Source organism: Leucoraja erinacea, chromosome 20 (genome assembly GCF_028641065.1).
Source record: "Leucoraja erinacea ecotype New England chromosome 20, Leri_hhj_1, whole genome shotgun sequence".
Classification (NCBI taxonomy): Eukaryota; Metazoa; Chordata; class Chondrichthyes; order Rajiformes; family Rajidae; genus Leucoraja; species Leucoraja erinaceus.
In genome coordinates, this window is record NC_073396.1 from 24,227,296 (window position 1) to 24,248,693 (window position 21,398).

General features: G+C 44.7%; 1 protein-coding gene and 1 long non-coding RNA gene across 8 annotated transcripts in view; one reads left to right on the forward strand and one right to left on the reverse strand.

Annotated features, from left to right (window-relative positions):
- Positions 1 to 758: 758 nt before the first annotated feature.
- On the reverse strand, positions 759 to 21,169 carry LOC129706976 (uncharacterized). 3 transcript variants are annotated; one of them, XR_008725121.1, is made up of 2 exons: positions 21,116 to 21,169; positions 759 to 1,139 (listed from the first exon to the last, which is right to left on the reverse strand). It is a non-coding gene; the product is annotated as an uncharacterized LOC129706976 (long non-coding RNA). The 3 variants fall into 3 exon arrangements; XR_008725122.1 differs by having other exon boundaries at positions 20,987 to 21,133; XR_008725123.1 differs by lacking the exon at positions 21,116 to 21,169 and adding an exon at positions 18,128 to 19,107.
- prpsap2 (phosphoribosyl pyrophosphate synthetase-associated protein 2) overlaps positions 21,147 to 21,398 on the forward strand; it is a 36,641-nt gene continuing 36,389 nt past the window's right edge. For 4 of the 5 annotated variants that reach the window (XR_008725120.1, XM_055651673.1, XM_055651678.1 and 1 more), the window contains exon 1: positions 21,147 to 21,209. The gene's annotated coding sequence lies outside the window, so the exon portion shown is untranslated. Of the gene's footprint in view, positions 21,215 to 21,398 lie in introns of all 5 variants that reach the window. The other variant, XM_055651674.1, reaches the window with a different exon arrangement.

A 21,398-nucleotide genomic window follows, 5' to 3' on the forward strand; every position in this document is an offset into this window, starting at 1 on the left:
CAAAAGCTTTTCACTGTGGCTTGACAATAAACTAAATTAAACTAAACTAGACTCTTTGTTGAGCATGTTATACTTGAGGAATATTGCAGACAATGTTTGTAAGAGTACAGCTTAAATTGTGAGGAGAATTTGGGTCAGTTCTGAAGTAGAGCCCTGACCCAAATTATCGCCTGTCCATTCTCTCCACAGATGCTAGAAAGACGCAACATGCTGGAGTAACTCAGCGGGTCAGGCAGCATCTCTGGAAAATATGGATAGGTGATGTTTTGAGTCGAGACCCTTCTTCAGACACAATACATCACCTATCCATGTTATCCAGAGATGCTGCCTGACCGCTGAGTTACTCTAACACTTTGTGTCCTTTTTCATATCAGGTATGGTTTGAGCAAGGCCCGTATATATACAGTAAGACATCTTTACTCCTGTACTCAAATCCTCTTGTAATAAAGCCCAACATCACCATTTATCTGAAGAAGGATCTCAACACGAAACGCTACGTATTTCTTTTCTCCAGAGATGCTGCCTGACCCGCTGAGTTACTCCAGTATTTTGTGTTTATATTATTGTTCGGTGTAAATCAGCATCTGCAATTCCTTCCTACACATTACCATTTGTCTTCTTAATTGCTAACTATGCCTTCATATTGTCTTTCAGTGACTGCCCGCTGGTAACCTGATACCCGCCCGATATCCCATCCTGAGATAAGCAGCAGTGTTCAATATTTGGTTACTTTAATTAAACATAAACATGAACTAACATTTGAGGCTCAATGGTTCTTTATTGTCACAAATGACACAGTGAAATTCTTGCACAGGTCACCACATTTTGGCGCAATTTACAAAAGAAAAGGTGCGAAGTCAAAAGTCCGGTCCACTTGCTGGATATACTAGAGCACCCATCGATCCAGGTAAGCTCAGGTAAGCCCTAGGCAGTTGCAGGGCCTCCTCCATCACCCTCGACCAGCTTGGCCCGCTAACCGACGTCCCTCTCATTGTCCAACTGTCTTTGTGTCCCGGGGGCGCCTCCTGCAGCCGACCTTGCAGGTGCTGGAGGCAATACCCTCTCCTACCAGCCCACTCCTCATGTACGTTGCGGCTCTCTCCTCCTCGACTCTCCGGTCTTCGGGCCCGAGATTATGACTGTACAAAGCAGAATGAAAATTTGTATTTGATATATAGGTCAAAGGAAAGATCCCAGAGGTGGAAACAAATCGGCTCAAGGAAGACTCGATATTGAAGTGCATTGGCCATCGGTACACAACCACAGTGCACAATTACATAGCGAGGCCTAGATAAAGTGGACATGGAAAGCATGTTCCTACTAATGGGAGAGTCTGAAACCAGAGGGCACAGCCTCAGAAAAAAAGGACATACCTTCAAAATGGAAATGAGGAGGAATTTATTTAGGCAAAGGGTGGCAAATCTGTGTCATTCATTGTCACAGGCGGCAGTGGAGACCAGATCATTAGGTAGTTTTAAAAGCAGGGATTGAAAGGTTCTCGATTAGGAAAGGCGTCAAAGATTATGGGGGGGAAGGCAGGGGAATGCGGTTGAGAGGAAATATAGATCAGCCACAATTGAATGGCAGAGTAGACTCAATGGGCCGAATGGCCTAATTCTGCTCCTGTGACTTAGGGACATATGAACATATTCATGTAACATATAATATTTATTCAATATTTGGGCTTCTGACTTTCCCCTCACCCCTTTTCTCCACCATTGGTGAGAAACCTTTCCAAATCAAGTATTCTTCACTCAGCCTATCTTCAATGGGCTGAATGGCCTAATTCTACTCTTATGTCTTCTGGTCTTATGGTGCAGCAAAGTCTGGTTGCTGTGTCACACAAGGGTATCCAGGGGGGATCGTACAGATCAGAAATAGACCGCTCATTCCAGTGAATGCTCACCAACTCATGGACCCACTTTCTCTAATCCAACGTTATTGCTACAGTATGGTCCTGTCATTTCACACCTCTCCCCATCCCACCCAACATCTCTCACTCGCATACACACTAGCTGCAACTTACAGCAGCCAAATAACCCACCAACCACAACTTATTGGGGTGCGAGAGAAAACCAGAGAACCCACAAGGTCATAGAAAGAACACATAGATGAGTTCATTATATTTCAGTATATTTCATGTGCACTGAGGTACTGTGAAAAGAAAAGCTTTTTCGTGGTGTGCTACCCAGCCAGCGAAAAGACTAAAAAATGATTACAATCAAGGTTAGACACAAAATGCTGGAGTAACTCAACGGGACAGGCAGCATCTCTGGATAGAAGGAATGGGTGTTGTTTCAAATCAAGACCCTTCTTCAGACTGAGACTCCAATTAAGGCATCCACAGTGTACAGATACAAAATAAAGGTGCAAGATAGTCCATTAAAATCCGATAAAAGATCTGAGCTCAACATATTTAATCTAGTAAAGAGAATTTGCGCCCAAGAGATCACCCAAAAAAGAAATAGCTTCACAGGCTGAGACCACCACAGGAAACATTCTATCTGCAGTGAGAAGTGTTCAGATCTAGTAAATGTTCTGAGGGGAAACATAGAACATAGAACAGTACAGCACCGGAACGTGCCTTGAACCCCACAATGTCAATGCCAAACATGATGCCAAGTTAAACTAGTTTAGTTTAGTTTATTGTCCCGTGTACCGATGTACAGTGCAAAGCTTTTTGTTGCGCGCTATCCAGTCAGCGGAAAGTCTTTTTTTAAATTACAATCGAGCCATCCACAGTGTACATATTCAGGATAAAGGGAATAACGTTTAGTGCAAGATAAAGTCCAGTAAATTCTGATTAAAGATAGTCCGAGGGTCTCCATCATGTAGATGGTTGGTCAAAACTGCTCTCTGGTAGGTGATAGGATGGTTCAGTTGCCTGATAACAGCTGGGAAGAAACTGTCCCTGAATCTGGAGTACCAGTTCTGGAGGCAGTATGTAAATTAGGATTGAACCAGTCACTGAAGCTGTGAGGCAGCTCTTCCAGCAACTGATGAAGAGAGAAAGGGAAATGTAAATAAGAGTAGGACATTACAAGGTAAAATAAGAAGTTACAAAATTACCTTCAGTTATGTGACCTTTAGAATATCAGGCCAACTCAAAAGCTTCACAGCTAATTAACTGGAGTTGCTTTGCAAAATAATAGACATGTTGGCCAATTTGCAGATGGTTAGGCACTACAACTAACAATTTGATAATGTACAGAGATACCAATCATTTCTCATGATGTTCTCCAGAGCGGTTCAAGAAGGCAGTTCACACCCATCTTCACAAAGGCAATTAGACTTTAGACTTCAGAGATACAGTGCGGAAACAGGCCCACCGCCTGAGGCCACGCCAACCAGCGATTATTCTCTTGGGGTGGGAGATTGCAACCTTCACATGATCTGCCCTGTTTCGACGAATGCAATCAACCTGGTGTGCCCAAACATAAGATCAAATAGAACAAGTTGCCCTACAACTTTCGGCTGTACGCGCCATATGCAAAATGAAGAGTGATTACCCCGTGCACTATCACTATCCTACACACGAGGGACAAATTACAATTTTACCTGAACCAATTAACCTAGAAACCTGTACATCTTTGGAGTGTGTGAGGAAACAGGGGCACCTGGAGAAAACCCACACGGTCACAACTAGAACGTACAAACTCCATACACACAGGACCCATAGTCAGGATCGAACCCGGGGTTTCTGGTGCGGTTAGGTAGCAACTCTACCACTGCACCACCCAAAAGCCATTAGAGATTGCAATAAACACAGGCCTTGTCTGCAAAACCCACATCCAGTCAATAAACAAAATCTGATAACTATCATTGAACATAGAATAGTAGAGCTCTGGAATAAACAGCCCCTGGCCAACAATGTCCATGCAAACTGGATGCTAATATAAACTAATCTCATCTACCTGCATATTATTCATATTCCTCCATTCCCTGCATTTTCTTTTAGTTTTGTTTATGCAACCATGAAAAATAACATATGTAATGTGGAATATCCTCCTTTAATATTACAGGAAACAATTTCCAAATTAATGAAAAAGATTATGATTAAAATAATTTTATATTTCCCCTCCAAATACTATTATAATTTTGGAACCAAATGAATTTCATTTAAACTTGAATTTTGTTCTGTACCAATAATATGAAGCATTTCGATCAAAATAATTATAAGCACACTAAGGCTTTGCAGATTTCACGTTGGTAATGTTGATTAACGGATCTTTCTTGAAACCTACAGATACTGCTTAAAGGTTATGTCAGCTGGGAGAATCAGTGTTTCAAAAGGAGACGTATGCTGTTTAATATTCAAGTAACAATGCAAACCAGTACACTAATGATCCTTCACACTTCCCTCCATCTCTAGAATGATTTGCAAGCAGAAACATTTCTGTTTTACAGTTCTCTTCTTTGTTTGGACAGTACTGTCAGTGCCAATTTCTAAGTAAATCAATGCCATTATTTTGTTTTTATTCATATTGTCATGTGACAAATCTCCAGGGCCTAATCTGAAATATCCAAGGACATTGTGGGAAACTAGAGAGGAAATTGCGGGAGCCCCAGTTGAAATTTACCAGTCGTCCTTAAATACAGGAGAGATGCCGGAAAACTGGAGAGTGGCAAATGTTGTGTATATTTTCAAGATGGGCTGCAGGAAAAATGCTGGGAACTATAGGCCGGTGAGCTTAACATCTGTAGTTGGTAAGTTACTACAGAGTATTCTGAGGGATAGGATATGCAGGCATTTGGATGGGCAAGGGCTGATTACAGAGAGTTGGCATGGTTTTGTACGTGGGAGCTCACGTCTCACAAATCTGATTGTTTTTTTTTGACGACGTGATCAAAAAGGTTGATGAGGACAGAGCTGCAGATGTACATGGACTCCAGTAAGGCGTTCAACAAGGTTCCGCATGGTAGGCTGTTTAGGAAGGTTAGATCGCATGGGATCCAAGGAGAGATAGCTGAATGGATAGCAGATTTGCTCAATGGAAGGAAGCAGAGGGTAATGGTGGAAGGTTGCTTCTCAGACTGGATACCTGTGAAGAATGGCGTGCCTCAGGGTTCAGTGCTGGGCCCATTATTGTTTGTCGTCTACATCAATGATTTGGATGAGAACATACAGGGCAAGATTAGCAAGTTTGCTAATGATACAAAAGTTAGTGGTTTTGCAGATAGTGAAGATGGTTGTGAACGATTGCAGCAGGATCTGGATCGATTGGCCAGGTGGGCGGAGGAATGGTTGATGGGATTGAATACAGAGAAGTGTGAGGCGTTACATTTTGAAACTTCGAACAATGGCAGAACCTATACTGTAAATGGTAAGCCTCTGGGTAGTGTTGTAGAGCAGAGAGATCTAGGAGTACAGGGGCATGGTTCCTTGAAGGTCGAGTCGCAGGTAGATAAGTTGGTAGAAAGGCTTTTGGCACTTTGGCCTTCGTCAGTCAGAATACTGAGTATAGAAGTTGGGAGGTCATGTTGCAGTTGTATAAGACGTTGGTGAGACTGCATTTAGAATACTGTGTTCAGTTCTGGGCACCATGTTATAGGAAAGATATTGCCAAGCTTGAAAGGGTTCAGAAAATATTTAAGAGGATGTTGCCAGGACTAGAGGGTGTGTGCTATAGGGAGAGGTTAAGTAGACTGGGTCTCTATTCCATGGAGCACAGGAGGATGAGGGGAGATCTTATGGAGGTGTACAAATCTTGAGAGGAATAGATCAGGTAAATGCACAGTCTTTTGCCCAGAGTAGGGGAATCGAGGACCAGAGGACGTACGTAAGTTCAAGGTGAAGGGAAAAGATTTAATAGGAATCTGAGGGGTTTTCACACAAAGGGAGGTGGGTGTATGAGACAAGCTGCCAGAGGAAATAGTTGAGACTGGGACTATCCCATCGTTTAAGAACAGTTAGACAGATACATGGCTAGAACAGGTTTGGAGGGATATTGACCAAGCACAGGCAAGTGGGACTAGTGTAACTGGGACATTGTTGGCCAGTGTGGGCAAGTTGGGTCAAAGGGCCTGTTTCCACACTGTATCACTGTATGACTCGAATAAATGAAAACTTTAGATGGTGTTTATAATTCATATCTCCAAAATTATTCTGTAGAAACAAGGAACTGTAAATGTAGAAACAAGGAACTGCAGATGCTGGTTTACAAAACAGAACACGGCGCAAGGCGGCACAGTGGTAGAGTTGCTGCCTCAAAGTACCAGTTTCAAGTTTGATCCTAACTAAAGGTGCTGTTTGTATGGAGTTTGTACGTTCTCCCTGTGACCAGGTGGGTTTTCTCTGGGTGCTCTGGTTTCCAACCACACTCCAAAGACGTGCAGGTTTGTGGGTTAATTGGCTTCGGTGGGCTGAACGGGCCTGCTGCCGCTCTGTAAAGTATAAAGACTAAAGATTCTGCTCCGTAGAGCACCATTTTGCCAAATCACAGCTTCTGAACTAATACTGCAACAAAATTACTATGGAGAAATTAACTTTTGTTATTTGCTTCTTCAACTGCTTTGCTATTAAACTATATATTTAACCAATCTGTCTGTAGAGCCATCCATTCCGTGCCAACCATTCCATTATGAAGGTTTTGTTTCCACCACTTTGAAGTGTAATCACTGTCATTGGTGGCATTGTGTAGGACCTTAAAAGTTCATCAGAGCCCTTCAAGATTCCCTATGCTCCACTCATAGCAACAGGTGTAACCAGTTAGGATTTTAAAAAAGGATTGTTCCATTCACTGACAAAGTTAGGTTTCAGGTTACACAAAAAAGCTGGAGTAAGTCAGCAGCATCATGGAGCAAGGCAGGCATTTCGGGCAGCAAAACCTCTTCAGACGGTTTCGGCCCGAAACGTTGCCTATTTCCTTCGCTCCATAGGTGACCCGCGAGTTTCTCCAGTCGGTGTAACCTTCGATTCTCCAGCATCTGCAGATTCTTAAACAGTTAGGTTTCAGTTTGGACAAAAGGACACAAAATGCTGGAGTAAGTCAGCAGCATCAGCAGCAGCAGATCAGGCAGCATCTCTGGAGAACACGGATAGGTGACGTTTCGGGTCGGGACCCTTCTTCAGATTCAAACTGCAGTTTCTTGTTTTGAGGTTTAGGTTTATTGTTGTCATCCGTACCGATGTACAGCAGTTTAGTTTAGTTTATTATCATGTGTACCCAGGTACAGTGAAAAACTTTTTTGTTACATGCTATCCTGTCAGCGGAAAGACTACATGGTTACATTCCAGCTGTCCACAGTGTAAATTTACAGGATAAAGGGAATAACGTTTAGTGCAAGATTTAGTCAATTAAAGTCTGATTAAAGATAGTTAGAGGTTTTCCAATGAGGTGGATGGTAGGTCACCACCACTCCCTAGTTGTTCAGTTGCCTGATAACTGGGAAGAAACTGCGCCTGAATCTGGAGGTGTGCGTTTTTACACTTCTATACCTCTTGCCTGATGGGAGAGGGAGGAGGGTATGTCTGGGGTGAGAATTGCCCTTGATTATGCTATCCAGTCAAATCAGATAATACTAGACATAAATACAATCAAGTCAAACTCAAGTACAAAAGATAGAGTGAAGGGGAAGATGCAGAGCGCAGAATATAGTTCTCAGCATTGTTGCACACCAGTTCCATAGACAAAGTCCAATGTCTGGAAGGAGGCAGAGGAGAATCTCATAGTTTCCGAGCTTATGGAAGATCCGTTCAGAAACCTAATAACTGAAGGGAATCTGGTGTGCATGCTTTCAAATTTCTGTATCTTCCTCCCAATGGGAATGGGAATGGGGAGATGAAAGAATGACCGGGGTGGGAAAGATCTTTGATTATGTTGGCTGCTTTACGGAGGCAACGTGAAGTGTAGATGGAGACAATGTTGTGGACTCCCATCCTTGCATTGGAATTATTCCCACCCTATAACCTCCTTTCAACTGAATAGTACACTTAAATTTCATCCTCATTGCACAATGGAAAGAAAAAAAGGGTTAGATTATAAAATATGCAATCAAACAAATGATAGTCATTGTCTGAGTGAATAGATCACAATATAAACTTATCACTATTATCATCAACCATTAAAATTCCACTTCTATCTTTGACAGACATGTAAAAAAGATTGCGTACAGATAAATAAATCACGCTATTTATTAGGATACATTTTATAATATGATTTTTTTTTCCATTTAAACATTGAATGAGATCACAAAGAGGTAACAGAATGATAATGATCCAAAACATAATTTGCTTGGTGCTTTATATAAATGTTTGTTGAGATATTTTTAGAAAGATCTAATATTTATTAGTTGATGAACAAAATGGTATATTTGCTAGGAACCAAAGCATACTCGAGGCAAAAGTCACTATGAAAGACACGAGGTGCTGGAGTTACTCAGTGGGTCAGGCAGCATCTCTAGAATCCATGGTGGGTGACGTTTTGGGTCAGAACCCTTCCTCAGACTGGTCCTATTTCAGATTTCTTCAGACTGGTCAGACTTAATTCCGACCTGTAACTTCACCCATCCATGTTCTCCAGATATACTGGCTAACCCACTGAGTTATGCCCCTGTCCCACTTAGGAAACCTGAACGGAAACCTCTGGAGACTTTGCGCCCCACGCAAGGTTTCCGTGCGGTTCCCGGAGGTTGCAGGTGGTTGCCGGAGGTTGCAGGTAGTGGAAGCAGGTAGGGAGACTGACAAAAATAAAGGAATAAAGGTTCGGTCTACCCTTTCGATGCCTCATAATTGTATTTGCATCTATCACGTCTCCTCAGCTGCCAACACTCCACAGACAACAAACTGGAAACCAGCCATTTGGTCCACCTTTGACCGCCTACGTTGGCATACTGACCTAGACCCATTTGCCTGTGTTTGACCCATAGCCCTCTGAACCTTTCCCATTCTTATTAGTCCAAATTTATTTTGAAAGTGTTAATTGTATTTGCTTGTTTGTCAGGTCGCACTCCTGCCTGAAGGTTCGGGCTTCAAAGATACGATTGTGTTTATGTACAGTAGAGTTGAACTGAAATGCATGCAAATAAAGCATTTCACTGTACCAAGATACATGTGATAATAAAGTAGCATTGAACCATTGAGCCAATGTCTTCACCAACTGATACCCAGTCCATTTAACCCATCCCATTCCCTGGTGCTATTGCCAGCAATGTCTCGCTTCCTAACTAGGTCATGATCTGGCTGTTTGAAGAAGCTCTCAGACTTCTATAATAAATCTCTAATAATCCGGCATTCTCGGATTTGAGGTTGTCCTGTTCTGTCAGACTTTCTGGATTATTGGATTGTACTCCTATTGATGTACCACTGGCCTGTTAAGTCACTTTTATTATATCCTTTGTAGTAGTATAATACATTTTCCAGCGAACCCAGTGTTTTAAAGAGGATGGATCACGTGCAGGCACATGGGATTAGTTTGTGTAAGGAACTGCAGGTGGTGGTTTAAACCGAAGATAGACACAAAAAGCTGGAGTAACTCAGTGGGCCAGGCAGCTTCTCTGGAGGGAAGGAATGGGTGACGTTTCGGGTCAAGACCCTTCTCAGACTCTGAGTTTGTGTTGGTACCATATGTGGCACAGACATTGTGGCCGAAGGGACTGTTCCTGTGCTTTAGACTTTAGAGGTGCAGTGAGGAAACAGGCCCTTCGGCCCACCAAGTCCACGCCGACCAGCGATAAACCCATACACTAGCACTATCCGACACATTTGGGACAATTTACAATTTATTTTACCAAAGTAAATTAGCTGACAAACCTGTACATCTTTGGAGTGAGGGAGGAAACCGGAGCACCCAGAGAAAACCCACGTGGTCACAGAAAGAACGTACAAATAATGGACAGATGGCACCTGTAGTCAGGATCGAACCCGGGGCTCGGGCGCTGTGAGGCAGACGCTTTACCGCTGCATCACTGTGTCACCCTTTGCTGTCTGTGTTTTCTGTCTCTAAATAGTTTAAAGGGAGTGTAGGGAACCACTCCAATAATTTTAAAGGGAGTGTGTGAGCTGTCTCTGTAGGATTTAAATGAATCACAGGAATCTTGTGAGCCAGATGCAGAACGATAGGGATTTCTAAACGATTGGATAGCAGATTATCGGAGTTTTACTGAGCATTGTCTTCCATATCAAACCACAAAGTGGCTCAATTCTGAAACATAAGCACCAAATCTTATTTTTCCCCAATAATATGCACAGGAAATATTTCAGAACAGTAACAGCTTGACATGCTGACAGGATGCCTAGCATTGCCGTCAGCTTTGAGAAGCAGTTTCAGTGACTTTTTCTGTTACAAACTGATACTTTTATTTTTTTCTGGTAAGATCTTCAGATCAAAATAGGCATATGGGAATCAGTTTGGATGATAAGTAATTGTACAAATATTTATGCAAAGCCTTCCTTGCATTCAGACACTTTAATTATGCTGCTAATTTGTAACTGAGATAATTTTCTTTTGTAATGATACAAAATTATGCTGGTAATTAAAGCGTAATAAATTGCTTATTAAAAAGCAAAGAAAATAGGTGCAGATGTTGGAAATCTGAAAAAAACCCAGATTCTTTATTTATTATTTATCGTTGAAAGTATTTAAAGAAGAAGTAGGTAGGTTTTTGTAAGATCATTTAATTCACATTTATCTGAATTTGCACAGTAGAGGAGTTGAGGTTAGCTTGGATCAGCCTTCGTCATATTGCCTGGTGGGATAGGCTTGAGGTGCCGAGTGGCCTACTGCTACTATTTTCTTTGTTATGTTTCAATGATCCTGCTATCTCTCCTCCATTTTAATAAATAATATAAATAAGATGATACAGATCATCCAAAGCAAATTGCCGAAGAATTTGGCACTCTTTATACAGCCATCTACAGTGCCCTCCATAATATTTGCGACAAAGACTCATTATTTATTTATTTGCCTCTGTATTCCACAATTTGAGATTTGTAATTGAAATAAATCACATGTAGTTAAAGTGCACATTGTCAGATGTTATTAATTTTACATTTTACATTTAGTTTGACCATGTAGAACTTACAGCTGTGTTTATACATAGTTCCCCTACTTCAAGGCACCATAATGTTTGGGCCACCACTGGTTAGCTGCAAAAATAGGATGGCCAGGTTACATCCAAGTACTTAAAAGAGCAACCACAGTTCTGGAAAAAGGTCTCGTGGATGAGATGAGGATTAACATATCAGAGTGATGGCAAGAGCAAAGTATGGAGGAGAGAAGGAACTGCCCTAGATCCAATGCGTACCACCTCATTGTGAAACACGGTGGTGGGGGTGTTATGCTCTGGGCTGAAGGTACTGGCTCATTTATCTTCATTGATGATACAACTGCTGATGGTAGTGACATAATGAATCCTGAAGTGTATAGACACATCTTATCTGCTCAAGTTCAAACAAATGCCCCAGCTATGCCTGCCTAATTTGTAGGTTACGTCGAGCAATCCTTGTTCAATACATACCAGGGCCCCATCCCCGACCTCTACCTCCGCTACATCGACGACTGCTTTGGTGCCACCTCCTGCACCCGCACACAACTGACTGACTTCATCCACTTCACCACTAACTTCCATCCGGCACTCAAATACACCTGGACCATTTCCGACACTTCCCTACCATTCCTTGACCTCACTATCTCCATTGCAGGTGATAGACTTCTGACCGACATACACTATAAACCCACTGACTCCCATGGCTATCTGGACTACACTTCTTCCCACCCTGCTTCCTGTAAGGACTCCATCCCCTACTCCCAATTCCTCCGTCTACGCCGCATCTGCTCCACGGATGAGGCGTTCCACACCAGACATCTGAAGTCCTCACTATTCAGCAACGGGGGTCCCCTCCTCCACCATAAATGAGGCTCGCACCAGGGTCTCTTCCATACCCCGCAACACTGCTCTCTCTCCCCCCGTCCCCGCACTCGCAACAAGGGCCGAGTCCCCCTAGTCCTCACCTTTCACCCCACCAGCCGTCACATACAAAAAGTAAAAATCCTCCGTCAGTTTCGCCACCTCCAACGTGACCCCACCACTCGCCACATCTTCCCATCTCCCCCCATATCTGCCTTCCGCAAAGACCGCTCCCTCCATAACTCCCTTGTCAATTCTTCCCTTCCCTCTCGGTCCACCCCCTCCCCGGGCACTTTCCCTTGCAACCGCAAGAGATGCAACACTTGTCCCTTTACCTCCCCCCTCGACTCCGTTCAAGGACCCAAGCAATCGTTCCAGGTGGTGAGGTTTAAAGGGATCTCTTCCAACCTCATCTATTGCGTCCGCTGCTCTAGATGTCAGCAGATCTATATCGGTGAGACCAAGCGGAGGTTGGGCGATCGTTTCGCCGAACACCTCCGCTCGGTCCGCAATAACCAAGCTGACCTCCCGGTGGCTCAGCACTTCAACTCCCCCTCCCACTCCGTCTCCGACCTCTCTGTCCTGGGTCTCCTCCATGGCCACAGCGAGCAGCACCGGAAATTGGAGGAACAGCACCTCATATTCCGTTTGGGGAGTCTGCATCCCGGGGGCATGAACATCGAATTCTCCCAATTTTGTTAGTCCTTGCTGTCTCCTCCCCTTCCTCAGCCCCCCTGCTGTCTCCTCCAATCCCCCAGCCTTCGGGCTACTCCTCCTTTTCCCTTTATTGTCCCCCCCCACCCCCGCCCCCGATCAGTCTGAAGAAGGGTTTCGGCCCGAAACGTTGCCTATTTCCTTCGCTCCATAGATGCTGCTGCACCCGCTGAGTTTCTCCAGCTTTTTTGTGTAACCTGCCTCAAAACTCATTGGCCGGCGGTTCATTCTACAGCAAGACAATCATTCTAAACATACTGCTAAAGCAACAAAGAAGTTTTTCAAAGCTAAAAAAAGGGTCAATTCTTGAGTGGCCAAGTCAATCACCCGGTCTGAACCCAGTTGAGCATGCCTTTTATATGCTGAAGACAAAACTGAAGGGACTAGCCTCCAAAACAAGCATAAAGATGGCTGTAAGACAGGCCTGGCAGAACATCACCAGAGAAGACACCCAGCCACTGGTGATGTCCATGAATTGCAGACTTCAAGCAGTCATTGCATGCAAAGGATATGCAACAAAATACTAAACATGACTACTTCCATTTACATTACATTGCTGCGTCCCAAACATTATGGTGCCCTGAAATGGGGGGACTATGTATAAACAGCTGTCATTGCTACATGGTGAAACTGAAATGTGTAAAAATGGCCGTTATTAAAATCTGTAAATGTGCACTTTAACCACATGTGATTTTTTTCTATTATAAATCTCAAATTGTGGAGTGCAGAGGCAAATAAATAAATGATGGGTCTTTTTCCCAAACATTATGGAGGGCACTGTAAACCACGAGTTGCAGGCCATCAGATAATTATGGGTCATATCACTATTAATCCAGTGCCCGTAAGCACACATTGGTGAGTTTAAAGGGAGGGTGGGACACTTGAAAAGCATAGCTGCTTTTATTTATCCCTGGAGGGAAATTGATTGGCCAACAGTCATAAAACACAAGATCAGTCAGTCTCAGTCAGTCTACCTCACGACAGAAGGGGGAGAAGTTGTACAGTTCGATAGCCACAAGGAAAAAGGATTCTCCTGTGGCGTTCTGTACTGCTGGGCATGGGCATGGGCATGGGCATGAGCTACTGATCTGTACATTGTTATGTAGGATCTTGCTTTATCCTAATTGGCTGCAGCATTTCCTATTGTAACTACACTTTGACAGTACGTATGTTTTAGTCTTAGAAATACAGCCTGGAAACAAGCCCTTCAACCCACCATGTCTACGCCAACATTGATCACTTCATTGGGATGAAAATGGATATCGAGTTGGGAGATTCATGAAAGCAAGACAATAACAGCAGGAGTTGGCCACCTAGTCCCCTTCGAACCTACCCCACCATTCAATATGATTCCTCCAGGTCTGATCTTTCAGCTGGTTACATTTTCATTGATTATTGGAGCCTTACACTGCCTTGAAAGCTTCATCACTAAGTGCCCCAGAAATCAATGGCAGCATTACATTAGAATGAGTGAAAGAATCCAGCAGCTTATCATAGTGCATTTTTATTGAAACAAGACCAGTGAATTTACATAAAGGTTTCAAAGCATATCGTAATACCAAAGATGGAACAGACTGTACTAATGCTTTCATAGTTATTCTAGTCAATGTTTGAAAAAAAATTGAGAACAAAAGCAAAGAAGCAAAGCAAAAGCACTGATTCTTTACAAACTTTTTAGGGGGTCACAGTGACACAGTTGATGGGGCTACTGTCTCAGTTCCAGAGACACAGGTGCAGCATGGACACAGGTTGTTCACGTCATTGAGCCCATGCTGACCTGTTCAACTAGTTCTACTATTCTAGCTAGAACCTATATCCAGAGAGGTCCCCACTTTTCTTTAAACAGCCATTTTCCAGTTTGGTTTAGTTTGAAGATGCAGCATGGAAACAGGCCATTCATCCCATCAAGTCAAACTTAATCCATGATTACCCGTTCACACCAATTCTATGTTATCCCACTTTCTCGTCCACTCCCTACATATTAGGGAAAATTTACAGAGGCCAATTAACCTACAAACCTGCATGTCATTGGGACATGGGAGGAAACTGGAACACCCGGAGGAAACCCATGCTGTCACAGAGAGAATGTGCAAACTCCACACAGACAGCACCTGCGGTCAGGAATGAACTCGGGTCTCTGGTGCTGTGAGGCAGCGATTCTACCGCTGCACCACTGTGCCACCCAAATTTTTAGACAGAATTAAAGGGTTAAAATTGAGGGTTAAAGCTCGCCATTGCTTATAATTAATCGGTCAAAATTAGGGTAGGATCATAGAATTGTGGAATGATTGCAACACAGACGAAAGCCGTTCGGCCTATTGATTTTGCATTGGCTCCATGCCAGTGCAAGATTGTTCCCTCCTGCCCTCTCCTCATTGCCCTGCAAATTCCTCCCACTCGGGTACCTGTCCAGCTCCATGTTGTAAGCTACAATTAAATCTGCCTCCACCATTCTAGGCAAAAAAAGCTGACGAATTTCACTCACTAAGAAAGAAAGTGTGGGATGATGAGGTCATGGCTGCTTTCGACAGTGTGGACGACAATGCTGGTCCATCCGCGGGCCGATGCTCCGACCACTCCGACCACGGTTGACGCCTCTGACTCTGCTGTGGGTGGACTGCTGGAGCAGCTGATTGATGGAAGCTGGCAGCCATTTTCAGTTGTCACCTGTGACCTCCTGAACAGAGTACAGTGCTTTTGACCGTGAGCTCCTGGCTCTACCTGGCTGTCCGACATTTTCGTTATTTCCTCGAGGGTTTTCACGGCTTTTACTGATCACTAGCCCCTTACGTTTGCTTTTGCGAAGGTGTCTGATCCCTGGTCAATCCAGGCAGCAGCATCACTTGGCTTACGTCTCGAAGTACGCGACTTGTATCCAGCACATCGCGGGAAAGAGCAACCAGGTCGCCGATGTGTTGTCCTGCACTGTCATCGCTTTGGCCCCAGGCATTAACTATTTGGTCCTGGCAGCTGCACAGCATGAGGCTTTGGAGATGCTCGCTTACCGCACAGGCATTTCAGGTCTGTTGTTGGAGGATGTACAGTTCGGTCCCGCTGGCACCACGGTTCTTGCGATGTGTCTATCGGTCAGCCGCAACCTATCATCCCTGCAGCTTGGCATCGCCGGATCTTTGATATGATTCATGGTTTGGCTCACCCTTCCGTCCGGGCTACGATGGCGCTGGTGGCAGCCAAGTTAATGTGGCACGGGTTGTGCAAGCAGATTGGCAACTGGGCCAGGGCGTGTATTCCCTGTCATACATCCAAGGTTCAGCCTCACGTCAAGGCGCTCTTGCAGGATTTTGCCTTGCTGCATGGCATTTCGACCATATACATGTCGATCTCGTGGGTCCGCTACCCCCATCCAGAGGTGTCACCCACCTTCTCACTATCGTGGACCGTTTAATGCGATGGCCGGAGGCCGTCCTGCTCGCAGATACCTCCGCTGTAACGTGTGCGACTGCCCTCGCTGCCCACTGGATCGCCCGTTTTGTTGTGCTGGTGGATATCTCTTCTGACAGGTGTGCACAGTTCACCTCTGCGTTGTGGTATGCCCTGGCCCATCTGCTGGGTGCTTAGCTGCATCACATTACGGACTACCACCCACAATCCAACGGCTTGGTGGGGCATTTTCACCGTCAGCTGAAGTCATGATTAAAGGCACGGCTCACGGGCCCGGACTGGTTGGATGAGTTGCCGTGAGTCCTGTTGGGAATTTGCACTGCACCGGAGGATCTAGCTACTTCCTCCGCTGAGCTGGTGTACGACGCCCCGCTTATGGTTCCGGGGGATTTAATTCGTGGTCGAGGGCAGCAGGAGCCGCCCTTGACCATGCTGGTGCGTGTCCAGGAGCAGGTGGGCATGCTCTCTCCTGTTCCGACGTCCTCCCTCGCACATCCCATCTGCCCTCAAGGACTCCCAGTATGTGTTCCTGCGTCATGATTCTCACCGGACACCGCTGCAAAGGCCTTATGAGGGTCCTTTCCGGGTGCTGCAGCATGGCACCTTGACTTTTGTGCTTGACCTGGGCAGCAGGCATGAGACTGTCTCAGTGCTTCGTCTTAGGCCGACATTGGTCAGCCAGTGCAGGTGGCACAGCCCCGCTGTAGGGGGCGCCTGCCGTCCCAACCGCACCCATCATCATCTTTGTTGGTTGTGATCCATGGCAAGGGAAATGTGTACACGAGGTCAGGCCGCCTCACTCGTACGCCTGCTCGTTTTCATTCCTCTGGTTCTGGGGGGGGTCATGTGGCAACATCTGGTGGTCAAGCCACTTATTGTTAGAACCCTCCTCAGGAGAGCTGGGATGATCACGTGACAGGGTATTGGCGGGAGTTGGTGATGAGAAAGTCGTCAGTTCACTGGTGTGCCCGATAACAACAGCAGGAACTATAGTCAAGTCTTTACTAAACGCGTGTGTGCCAAAACTGTATTTGTTAATAAAAAATACTGCTTTGTTCACAACGTTTGGACCTCTATACTATAAATATCCAGTAAACACAACAAAAAGATTTAATATTTATAACACATAATTCACTTGACTGGATATGTAATTACTACCAAGCTATTTATCTGACATTGAAAATTAAAATTTTGTAAATGTGGGAACTAATTTCTTCAAATTTTAATTATGGATGGAGGGTTCTTTTTAACAAAATATAACTTTATGTTAGCACTCTTTTGTATCTCTCTTCTCATCTAGTCTTCCTTCACTTTACTTTCTGCACCTGATTTTGTAATGAATTCAATATTTTACCTTTCACATCCTGATTGAGGTTTCAAGCATCCTAGGAAGATTTCCACAATAAATAGGAACTAGAATTACATTAGTAAATTTCCTCTGCTTAGTCTCCAAAGTGTTTCCAAATGTTTGGCACGCAGCATTGCAAACAACACTCTTCTTGTGGCTGATTCAGCCATTCCATAACATCGTGAATAATCTTTCTGCATCAATCTAATCTTTCCTGCCATGCAAAGTGCCTTCCATAATGTTTGGGAGAAAGACCCATCCTTTATTTATTTGCCTTTGTACTCCACAATTTGAGATTTGTAATAGAAAATATCACATGTGGTTAAAGTGCACATTGTCAGATTTTAATAAATGTCATTTTTATGCATTTTGGTTTCACCATGCAGAAAATACATCTGTGTTTATACATAGTCCCCCCATTTCAGGGCACCATAATGTTTGGAACACATGGCTCCACAGGTGTTTGTAATTGCTCAGGCGTGTTTAATTGCCTCCTTAATAAGAGAGCTCTCAGCACCTTGTCTTTCTTCCAGTCTTCCCATCCCCTTTGCAAACTTATATTGTTGTTTATCAACATGAGGACCAAGGTTGTGCCAGTGAAAGTCAAAGAAGCCATTATGAGACTGAGAAACAAGAATAAGACTGTTAGAGACATCAACCCAACCTTAGGCTTGCAGAATCAACTGTTTGGAACATCATTAAGAAGAAAGAGAGCACTGGTGAGCTTACTAAACGCAAAGGGACTGGCAGGCCAAGGAAGATCTCCACAGCTGATGACATAATAATCCTCCTTATAATAAAAAAACACCCAAATACCTGTCTGACAGATCAGAAACAGTCTTCGGGAGTCAGGTGTGGATTTGGGATGGGAGATTGCAACCTTCACACGGTCCGCCCTGTTACCTGGCGTGCACAATCAAATAAGATCAAATAGAACAGGTTGTTTTAGGCTGTGCACGTCATACGCAAAAAGATGTGGATTTGTCAATGACCACTGTCTGCAGGAGACTTCATGAACAGAAATACAGAGGCTACACTGCAAGATGCAAACTACTGGTTAGCTGCAAAAATAGGATGGCCAGGTTAGTTTGCCAAAAAGTACTTAAAAGAGCAACCACAGTTTTGGGAAAAGGTTTTGTGGACAGATAAGATTAACATATCAGAGTGATGGCAAGAGCAAAGTATGGAGGAGAGAAGAAACTGCCCAAGATCCAAAGCATACCACCTCATCTGTTAAACACGGTGGTGGGGGTATGTATGGCTGCTGAAGGTTCTGGCTCACTTATCTTCATTGATGATACAACAGCTGATGGTAGTAGCATAATGAATTCAGAAGTGTATTGACACATCCCAACTGCTCAACTTCAAACAAATGCCTCAAAACTCATTGGCTGCTGTTTCGTTCCACAGCAAGACAATGAGCCCAAACACTGCTTAAGCAACAAAGGAGTTTTTCAAAGCTAAAAAATGGTCAATTCTTGAGTGGCTATAATCACCCGATCTGAATCCAATTGAGCATGCCTTTTATATGCTGAAGAGAAAACTGAAGGGGACTAGCCCCCCAAACAAGCATAAACTAAAGATGGCTGTAATACTGGCCTGGCAGAGCATCACCAGAGAAGACACCCAGCAACTGGTGATGTCCATGAATCGCAGACTTCAAGCAGTCATTGCATGCAAAGGATATGCAACAAAATGCTAAACATGACTTCTTTCATTTACATGACTTTGTTGTGTCCCAAACATTATGGTGCCCTGAAATGGGGGGACTATGTATAAACACTGCTGTCATTTCTACATGGTGATACCGAAATGTATAAAAATGGCCTTTATCAAAATCTGACAATGTGCACTTTAACCACGTGATTTTTTTTCAATTATAAATCTCAATTGTGGAGTACAGAGGTAAATATATAAATGATGGATCTTTATCTGAAACATTATGGCGGGCATTGTATCTCTATCCACTGTCTTCCTTAACATCTAAATATCTACCAATCAATCTCTGTCTTGAATTTTCTGTGTCTGGGAAATTATTTTGGTTACAGAATTCTGAAGTTTCAACAGTCTTTGGGTATTGAAATTTCTCCTTATTTCAACCTTAAATGGCCTGCTTATTTTGAGGCAATTTCTTATTTCCAGAACCTCAGCATTATTTTCTTGTATTTAGGACATAGACTGACGGAGTAACTCAGTGAGTCAAGCAGCATCTCCGGAGCACATGGATAGGTGACGTTTCGGGTCCAGACCCTTCTTCAGACTGAAGGATATGAATGTGTAGGAAGGAACTGCAGATGCTGGTTTACAGTGAAGATAGACACAAAATACTGGAGTACCTCAGCGGGACAGTCAGTATTTCGGGGTTTCAGGAGTGGGTGACGTTTCGGGTCGAGACCCTTCTTCAGACTGAGGTATGGGTGACGTTCCGGGTCGAAACTCTTCTTCGGTCTGAATGTCGAATGCACAGGCTGAAGGTCCTCAGGAAGCACAACCTGGCCTCTAACCTGCTGCTGACCTTCTACCGCTCGTCCATCGAGAGCCTGCTGACATACTGCATTACAGCATGGTATGGCAGCTGCACCATGGCAGACAGGGAGAGGCTTCAGAGGGTAACCAGGACAGCGCAGAGGATCATTGGCTGCCCTCTCCCCTCCCTGATGGACATCTACACCTCCCGCTGCCTTAGCAGGGCAAAGAAGATCATCAAAGACAGCTCCCATCCTGCGTTTGGACTGTTCGACCTGCTGCCCTCTGGAAGGCGCTATAGGTGCATCAAATCCAGGACAAACAGACTCAGGAATAGTTGCTTTCCGAGAATTATATCTACCATAAATTCAAATTCACACATGCACTGACTACACCGCCCAACACGGACTTCCATCTGTATATATGATATATGTATATATGTCCCCCCCCCCCCCATCTCCCTTCTGTTTTTTGTTTTTTTTTTTGTTTCTTGTTTTTTGTGCTAAATTGTATGTATGCACTGAGTACGAGCAGCTTTCAGTTTCACTGTACATGTATAGTGACAATAAATGGCATATCTATATCTGAGGTATGGGTGAAGGTCTGAAGTGACTGAAGGTCCTGGCGAGCCGCGGCCATAACCTGACAGCAGGCCTGACGCGGAACTGGGACAGAGAAGCCGCGAAACCCGGCCCTCGCTCGACCCCAAAACCCGGGTAAATGAGAGGAGGTGGAGGGGAGGCTGGACAAATGGCCAGTGAGATGGAGTGGGGGCGATGGTCTGAACCTTCAAGGTCGGCTGAGGGAGGCCCAGCAAGGAGAGGGACGATGGTTCGCGGGGCGGCCAGTTGGAGGCGGTATCGGTTGGGACTGTGAAATTGTGACAAACCTAACAACTATTGCATATAGACTCAGTGGACAGCTTCTATGCGTTGGCGTACTTTTGAACTAATGAATGGCATTAGTACACTGACACCGAAGATAGACACAAACTGCTGGAGTAACTCAGCGGGACAGGCAGCATCTCTGGAGAGAAGGAATGGGTGAAGTTTCTCGACCCGAAACATCACCTATTCCTTTTCTCCAGAGAGAGATGCTGTCTGACCAGTTGAGTTACTCCAGTATTTTGGCATAAACCAGCGTCTGCAGTTCCTTTTACGCCGATCCTGAGTGGAGACCCCATGCTGGGGGAGAGCGGGTTACACTTACACCGATGTCGAGGTAAAGGGGGAGAGCGGGTGAGTCTTCCGCCGATGCTGAGTTAAGGCGGGAGTTTCGCCGATGCCGCGCTGCTGTGGTAAAGCGGGAAAGGCGGGTTACACTGACGGCGATGCTGACCTGAGGTAAAGCGGTCGGGTGAGTGACGCTGACGGTGTTGTGAGCGGGCAGCGCGCAGGCGCGGTTGTTAGCGGGGAGATAGCGGCAGCGTGAGGTGAGGTGAGGTTGTGGCCGCGGGGAGCCGGGGGAGACTGAAGGAGGCTCTCACCCAGAGAGATAGAAGAGGAGGGGAGGGTTATAGAAGTGGCGGGAGATATAAGAAGCGGCGGGAGATATAAGAAGTGGCGGGAGAGAGGAGCCCCGATCTCAGGTGCCGAGCGCCTCCCCGGGGCCTGAGTGTCTG